Raw genomic sequence first — 9,229 nt, forward strand, 5'->3', positions numbered from 1 at the left:
ACAACAAGACTACTTAAAGGAATTGATTTAGAACATGTTATGAACTAAATAACATGCATAAATTAGACTCAAAATTCAAATGATAAGCTAAGAATAGCAAGAATACATGAACAAATGTATCTAGAATTCAATCAACAAAATCAAAATTCAACACAAACTTAGAACATAATGTGACAATTATTATGACTAAACATGACTATAATCAATATTATTAAGTGATTTACACTTAGATTTTTGTGTTTTTTTTTTCTAATAAATATTTTGCAAGAAAATTGAGATCTAAAGGTCTAGCACAAGAACATTATGACTAAAAAATGATATAACCTAAAATCAACATAAAAACATGATTCAAGAGTATATCTATAAATTTGAACCATACAAATGCAAGAACAAGTGTAGATCTAAGATTTAATCGGTTTATTTTTTTTGGATCTACTATAAACAACACCAAACCATAAGATAATGAAGGATACACATGGAGAATAAGATGAAGAACAAGGGATTAAAGTGAATTGACCGAACAAAAAGATAGAGGAAGGCAAAAGAACATCACCCAGACGAAGATGCTCTGATACCACATGTTGTAGCTCCATGTGGAGCTTGTAGGCTTTGGATCTTTTTCATCAATGGAGCCATTTACTTCTTCAAGATCAATGATAGTAGAATGGAGAAGGAAGAAAGATGATTGGAGATGCCACTTCAAGGAGAAGATGAGTCAAGGACAAGCTCACCACTATAGGAGGTCATGGATAAGAGCTTGAAGGTAGGAGAAGATATGTGGAGGGAGAAGGAGAGAAGGAGGACAAAATTTTATGCCTCAAATGATGAAAAAATTCACACATAAGACCTCTATTTATAACTTAAGTGTCACACAAAATTGGAGGAAAATTTGAATTTTCTATTCAAATTTCACTTGAATTTGAATTTGAATTTGTGGAGCCAAATTTGGAGCCAAAATTTCACTAATTATGATTAGTGAATTTTAGCTATGGTTCAGCCCACTAATCCAAGATCAAGTCCAAGATTCTCCACTAAGTTTTTTTAGGTGTCATGAGGCATGTAAAGCATGAAGGTCATGCACAAAGTATGACTATATGATGTGACAATGGGGTGTAGCAAGCAAATGTTCACCTCCCCCTCTAAAATTTAATTGGATTGGAATTCTCCCAATTCAATTAAATTTATCTCCCAACACACACATCAAATATTCACTTGATGCATGTGAAATTACAAAACTACTCCTAATACAAAAACTAGTCTAGGTGCCCTAAAATACAAGGGCTGAAAAATCCTACGTTACTAGAGTACCCTACCTATATTATGTAGCCCAAAATACAAGGCCCAAAAATAATGAAATCCTAATCAATATGTACAAAGATAAGTGGGTTCATACTTAGTCCATGGGCCCAAAATCTACCCTAAGGCTCATGAGAACCCTAGGCCTTCTCTTGCCTCTCTGGCCCAATCTTCTTAGAGTCTTCTATCCAATGCCTTTGGGGGGTAGGATTGCATCGGCTTACCTTTCTCACCAGAGTATTATCTATGTTTGATTATGAGAATCTTGATCCAAATCCTAGCATCAACAACAAATTCAGTTGCTCACCTCTGTCACCTCTTGTACCTAGGAGCAGCAATTGATATCCCATCAAATTTGATATGATGGGATGTCGATTGTAATATCATATAATGAGGTTTAGGTGTTTTGTAATATCATATAGCAGTTGTCACTACTAAAAAAATCATTTTTTATGATGGTTCTAAAGGACTTTTTACAACAATTTTCAATAATCTTTGAAGCCATCATCATGATGGTTCTCAAACTGTCTTATAAGGTCCAATTTCTAAGACGTTTTTGTCAAGAACCATCTTAGAAATCATTTTCTCTAGAAAACAGTCTTAGAAAGTGGACCTTCTAAGATGGTTATGCATAGAAACTGTCTTTCTAAGATAGTTTTCTAGAGAACCGTCTTAGAATATCTTCTTTTTTTTATAAAAAAAATATAGATTGAGAATTCTAATACCATTTTTCAAAAAACCGTCTTATAATATCTTTTTTCTAAAAAAATTAAAAAATTGACTCTAGCCACCCAAGCATATTTGCACATACGTTTATGCTTGTTTCTTTATTTAAATAATATAATTCTACTGAAAATGAGAAACCATTCAATTAAGGGTACCATTCAATTATTTGTTGATGAAATCTTATTGACTTCAAGTTAGATTAGAAATTCTCATCATGCTGTCATGACTCATGACTAAGTTAAGTCAAAAGAGAAACGCAAATCTTTCATCAGTATTACTTCAATTTGAATTTTTGAGTCTATAACAAAAATTAGTGGAAAATTGAATATGCACATTCAACATCATGAATGCATAGTTACTCTGTGCATTTTTGGAGATATGAAAAGCATAACATGGGAAGCCAAATTATTAAGAGACAAAAAGAGATAAAAAAGGATATTGTTAGATTGTGGCAGGATGATCCAAATTAGAGCACCATACAAAGATCACATGATATTTAAAATATAATGTGACATGTCTTAAAGAGAAATGAATCTTCGAAACATTAATTACTTGTGTGATGAAAACAATAATCAAACATTCATGTTAAGTATTATGTTTCTATAAAAGAATTACCTTCCTGCAATTTCTTGGTATGTACTAGTGATTATAAAATCTGCATTGTTCATTGCAACAAGGTCAACTGTGAATTGACAAGTAAAATGGTACTTGTCTTCATATTTTTTCCAATATATATTAGAATCAGGATGTGTGGTCTTCTCCAAGGCATGAGCTATGTTGCACTACATGGAAAATCGAGTAAAGAAAACATTAAGAAAGTCTTGGAATCCTTCCAAGCCAAAATAATGGGTGATTATGAATTTTGAAGTTGATTGATCTTTGAATTTGATAATAAGTAGATGTTGAAGATTTATTGCACTTGTGTGATTCCTACCTTATAAGATAACAAGGTTGCAACAAGATTTCCATCATTGTAGTTGCCAATTATCAAATCTAGAATTCCTTGTAACTCACCCGCAATTTCGTGTGATGCATCCTTTATATAGTAAGAGACCATCATATTCAATAAATTAGAAATTCCATAAGACTATTGTGGCATATAAGGTCAAAAATTGCTTAGCATCCTGGAATTCTGGCATGCAAATTAAATGCAGAAAAAAATCTAACAATTTTTAAGCTAATTATTACATATATCAAAATTTCCCTGATATCAGTTGACAAAAAAAATGTTTCCAAGTTATACAAAAATGTAAATGAGAAAAACTAGAAATGTATACTTATTTAACTTCCTTTTTGCACTAGTGCATGGAGAAAAAGAGAAGAGAAAGAATAACGAGGCAAGACAAGATCAAAATTTAAACATCAGCTAATACTTACCTCTACAAATGTCTCTAGATAAGACCACATGTCAAACCTTGAAATCCATTTTCTCAAAATTCCATTCTTATATCTAAAACGTACTCGCAGTATGTATGAGTGTGCAATTCCACTAACTCTTTCCAGTCTCTGATTGCATGTTGTCCCTTCTGCCTTTGGTATCAATCTAGTAACCTAGAAGCACCACAAGGCTTTCAATAAAATGTGATAAAATATTTCTTGTCATATCTAGAATAGAACTTTTGGTGGTAATTTTACTTGTAATTGATCTCACGTAGAATTCAATAAAACTTATAAAATAATACCTATCCTCAAGTATCAAGAAAACCCAGGATATTTGCTTGGCCAAAGTAACCATGGGGTGATACAATTATGACATTGGACACCATAGAAATTCTTCCTAGAAATGACCCTAAGGTGTTTGGATTAGGAGCTTGACGGATATCTAGGAGAAGATGCACCATTTCTGACACCCTCTCTGTTGTATCACCCCAACCTCTTTCAAATCCCAATCCTTGTAGTCTACACCCAAATAATGAGGAAGAAACAAAATATCTAATCTAGTTAATCTAGAAAACGAATAGCTACTTCTACATGTAAGTAAATAGCTCCATAACTAATGAAAATTCATAATTACATCAATTTGTAGAGATTCTTGCTTACTCATATTCTAAGTTAGAATATGGTGTATTGGGTAGGAGTCTAGAAAGTAATTATTCTGCCTTTGCCAAGGAAGATTGGTGCTTGGATATGTTATGAAAGCTATCATTTAGAATCATTGCCTACATAAATATATAAGGAACGTAAATTTACAACCAGCTAGTTGAAACAACACTGAAATAATTCATGAACTATAATGAATGAGGAAGGTAAAATAAGAGTAACACTAAAATTTAATGTTTAGTAAAAGAACAAATCTTCACCATCAAAAGAATATATTTATTCATTGGTATTTTAAGATTTATGTGAATCATGCAAAATTATTGCATATAAATATAATTGTTTCTAAGATTTTTGTGAATCATGTAACATTACTGAGATGTATAATTATATATCACTATTTCAAAATGACTAAATATTGCTTTCATCCATATACTTGACAAACTTTCATGGACATCATATTTGTGTGTGCAAAGAAATGCAAGGAGAGGTTCCAAACATTCTTTGCTACATAGCATGAACGATGACAGATGTCAATGCACATATTTGTCAACAATGGAGTATGATCAAGTTGGTCTTACAAATGTAGCATTAAATGGCTCAGAGTCTAGTTCAAACACATATTTGTCAATGCACCTAGATCAAATTTTCAAAAACCATGCTATAATTACATTTCTCTGCACAGGTTTCTAATTAAAAATTGTCAAATAGTTTAGGGACCTGCATAATAATTTAAAAACACAATTCATTTATCTTGTTCAACACTTTGGTGGATGGCAACCTTCTATATCGTAGGCAATAAATACAACATTCAATAGTAATAAAGAAAATAATTTACATAACAGAGATAAGTCAAACAACCCTTACTATCCATCTACAAGTTCTTCTTTGAGTCGGAGATATTCTGCAACACTCAGATTATCCACATTGAGTTCAAATGCAGGAACACAAACATACTCCTAAACATCAGATCTTGGACACAAAGCTATAGACACAAAAGGAGGCAGAACTATTGCTTCATGTCAAAACAGAAAGAATAACTTTTGAAAAATTGCAATAACAAGGAAAACTTGTGAAAATACAAGTATTGTCTTTCATTTATTGATATCAAAGCTAAAACTTAAGAGAGAGATATTGAGTTAGCTCTTTGACAAAAGGGCTACTTTTGAGTTTTTGTATCCCTTCATCCTCTTTAAGAAGCTTTTCTACCTCGTACAAAAAGTCATGTGGTTTTAGTATTCCTTTGCCCCCATCAATATACCTTTGCAAAAAAAAGAGTAATTATTTATTTACTTATCACACATACTTAGCATTCATAAAGATGAATTTAAGATTACCAAGTTTCCAAAATCACAACATAACCTTCACTTGGAGAGAAGAGAGATGAACTCGTTGCAATACCTAGAGAGATTCTTAGCATCAAGAATCGACATTTTGAAACATTGTTTGTTGTAGAGCTCCTTCAGGCAAACGGTTTTCAGCAATGTCGCAGCCACACTGGGACCAATCGGCTCCGTTGCTACCGCGTCAATGATTCCTTGGAGGCGCTTAATAGAGAGCTCTTCTAGCGTGATGTAGTTGTCAAGCACCGCATTCATGCCTTTGGATTCAAACATGGACTATCTGCAGGAAAGCTTATCCAGTCCCTTGCAGTTCTTCTTAGACGCTTCCATTCCAGTGTCACTGATCTCACGACACACCCAGAGCTTGAGCTGTGTGAGGTTAGGGCACCACTGCGAGATCATCATGAGTGTGTCATCGCGTATGCTCACAAACTTGTGGTCACACTTCAACACGAACTTTGTCACCAAATCGAACCACCACCGACAAATCATTGGAAACAAATCTGATTCCGTGTTCAGAGAAAGCCTGTGATGACTTTGTCCTTTGATCCAAAGCCACCACCAACAAACGAGGGAGCAGCAATTCCGATTAGCGAAGCTGAGAAATTGAAACACTGAAGCCAGACACTCATTCGGGAGATCATAGATGTAGTCGGTGGTTTCACCAGTAACAGCCTAGCCACGATGATTTTTGCTTTTGTCTTCGCTAGCACCAGAGGAATAACTGACCATCGACGAAATCAAGGCAGTGGATCTAGTCTTGGAGGCATTGATGGAGAGGTGGCCTTGGTCCCTCTTGCAACGGCTTGGGAACCCTAGAGGGGGAGTCGAAGAGTAAGTGGGAGAGTGAGAATACAAAGAGCACGAGAGAGAAGAGGGAGACATCAAATATTAAAAATAGCGGAAAACCTTCTAAGAAGGTTTTGTAAAAACTGTCTTAAAATGATAGTCTTCTAAGACGGTTTTCTAAAAACCATCGTGGAATGACAAACATTCTAAGATGGTTTCTGCAAAACCGTCGTAGAAGGATTGTATTTATTTACAAAAATATCACCATGTTTCTTTCTAAGAGTTTTTTTTTATCAACAAGCGTTAATCAACGTCCTAAAAACACATTTTTCTAGTAGTGTGTTTTATAAGACTTCTAAAATTAATGTATTTCCTTTTAGTTGTATTCAGACAATAGTTGTACTCTTTGGAGATTATGTTGAACTATTAATGGATTTGAAATATCATTATGATCATGTGTCCTTTTATATGATATGATGTTCTATTGTTATTTGTTGTTGTGTTATCGCGCAAAAAAATTATGCAATTTTTCTTAAATAAATTAATCAAGAGTTTATTAAAAAATTAAGGTTTAATTAAGTTTTTCATACTTGATTTATAGGCTATTTTCATATTACTGCCTAACATTCATTTTTTTTCAACCAAGTACCTGAAAAATGGAGTGATGATGTGCGTGGAAAATGGAGTGTCACGTCATCACGCCTTGTTGCTAACACCTCAATGCCACATCATCACCTTCTTCCTTTTCTCCTCTTCTTCTCCTTCTCTAACGGAAACCACCACCATCACCAACCACGCCGTTGTAGATGCAATTGCCTTTGGTGTTTTGATGATGATCATGATGATATGATAAAATTGATGCAAATGGGCTTTTCAAGATTAAATTCAAGACAATACTTCAAGATTACAAGTCACAACATCAAGATGATCACTAGTAAATTAGGAAGGGAATTCCTAATTGAATTAGCAGAAGGTTTGGCCAAGTAATTTAAATTAAAAAGTGTTTTTCAAAGATTTTACTCTCTGGTAATCGATTACCAGAGGATGTAATCGATTACCAGTGGCCAAATATATTTTATAACAACTACTAAAATTTGAATTCGAAATTTTAGACTCTGTAATCGATTACTCAATTTTGGTAATCGATTACCAGCAGTTAATAAACGTTTTAATTCAAATTTTTAAAGCTGTAATCGATTACACAATTACTGTAATCGATTACCAGACAGGATTTTCAGAAAAATAATTCTAAGAGTCACAACTTTTCAAAGGCTTTATTCATGACCACCAATGGTCTATATATATGTGACTTAAACACGAATTTGCTCAGAGTTTTTCACAACAACAAGTGTTTATCCTCTCAAAGAGCAAAATCATTTTATCCTCTTAAGAATTCCTTTGCCAATTCAATTGCAATTCATTAAGGAATTATTTGAGTGCTCAATCTGTAAAATCCATCTCTTTCTAGAGAGATTTATTCTTCTTCTTCTCCTCATTCTCTAAGGGATTAAGAGACCGTGAGTCTCTTGTTGTAAAAGAATTCTAAACACAAAGGAAGGATTGTTCTTGTGTGTTTAGAACTTGTAAAAGGAATTTACAAGATAGTGGAACTCTCAAGCGGGTTGCACTTTCTCTTCCCTTAATCTCCTTTATTTATTATTGCTTTATATTCATATTCAAATTGTTTTATTTGAATCAATATTTAAGAAGATTGTCATTAAGGGAATTCATAACTTGAATAAAAAGTGAAATAGATTTTTAATTGGGGAAGTAGTTTGGAATATCTTAATTCAACCCCCCCTTCTTAAGATATCTGAGGCCACTTGTCTAACAGCCGCCGATCGCCACCACCATGATGACCAACCCATTCTCCTTCTCCTTCTTCCCCTTCTCCCCTTGGGGGTGATCTCCTTGTTGATTCACCAAACCCACTTGCCATTAAAAAAACCCAAAACCATCAAATGCCTAAACAAATTAACGAGTGATTCATAACATATATAACAGTCTCACACATGACAATCCTTGCACAACACACTTAGGAATAAAAATAATCAATATTTTAAAGTGGTATTCATAAACCAAAAACGCTATTGCATTGTGTCGCAACCTGCCCTTTTGCGGGCGAGCGAGGCGAGGCTCACGGGTGCGTCTTCCATGGGAGGAAAATGCGTGGAGTCGCCACCAACGTTTATTGAAAGGAAAACGTTAGAAAAACCAAAGGAAACCGGTCATAAAGAATATTCCAGATTCGGGAGTTATCTTTACGCTTGAGGAAGGTATTAGCACCTCTCACGTTTGTCCCAAAAGGACAACAACCTTAGACTAGAGTTGTGTGAAATCATGTATCTAAACTTTTCGTCTCGTTTTATTTTTGAGGTTGACAAAAGTGGGGCTTTTGCTCCTACGTATCCTCCATCGAAGAGGAAATCAGACCTACACAGTTCTTTCAAAAGGCAGTGAAGTGATGTGTTGATTTTACGCTTTCGAATGGTCCATATTAACCGATAAAAGCAAAGAGGATCGTTTAAGACGTTGGACCTTAAAACGGTTTTCAGTGATTTTTGCAGACAAAGCTTGATTTTGTGAGTTGATTTTAGCCTTAGTTTAACTTTAGTTATTAGTCAATTCAATTAAGAAAGAAAAATCCCAAAGAAAAACGTCCGAATGATTTTTTTGATTATTTTACTAAAAGATGTTTTTTTGATTATTATATTATTATTTTGCTTGTTTTTTTGGTTTTAAATGTGGTTACGGCATGACCGAATGGTCGGATTTCATTTTAATAGAAATTAAAAGATGTTACAATCCAAATGGTCGGTGGAAATTTATTTTATTTTTTGATTAGGCGAGAAAATGACTTAAATAAATGACTAAAGCACATCAAAAGGGGGTACGAAAAGTAAATAAAATGAAAATAAAAGCACGTGAAACAAGTGGGGACCACTAAGGGTACATAGAATGAATTGAAAAGTTCGATTTCGGGAACTTACCGGTTGAAGACCGAAGAACGACGAAGAACGAACGAAGAACGACGAAGA

General features: G+C 34.0%; 1 pseudogene; it reads right to left on the reverse strand.

The window, feature by feature from the left end:
* Nucleotides 1–2,633: 2,633 nt before the first annotated feature.
* On the reverse strand, nt 2,634–5,657 carry LOC114411217 (annotated as a pseudogene).
* Between the last annotated feature and the right edge of the window lie 3,572 nt (nt 5,658–9,229).

This window comes from Glycine soja, chromosome 5 (genome assembly GCF_004193775.1).
Source record: "Glycine soja cultivar W05 chromosome 5, ASM419377v2, whole genome shotgun sequence".
Taxonomy (NCBI): Eukaryota; Viridiplantae; Streptophyta; class Magnoliopsida; order Fabales; family Fabaceae; genus Glycine; species Glycine soja.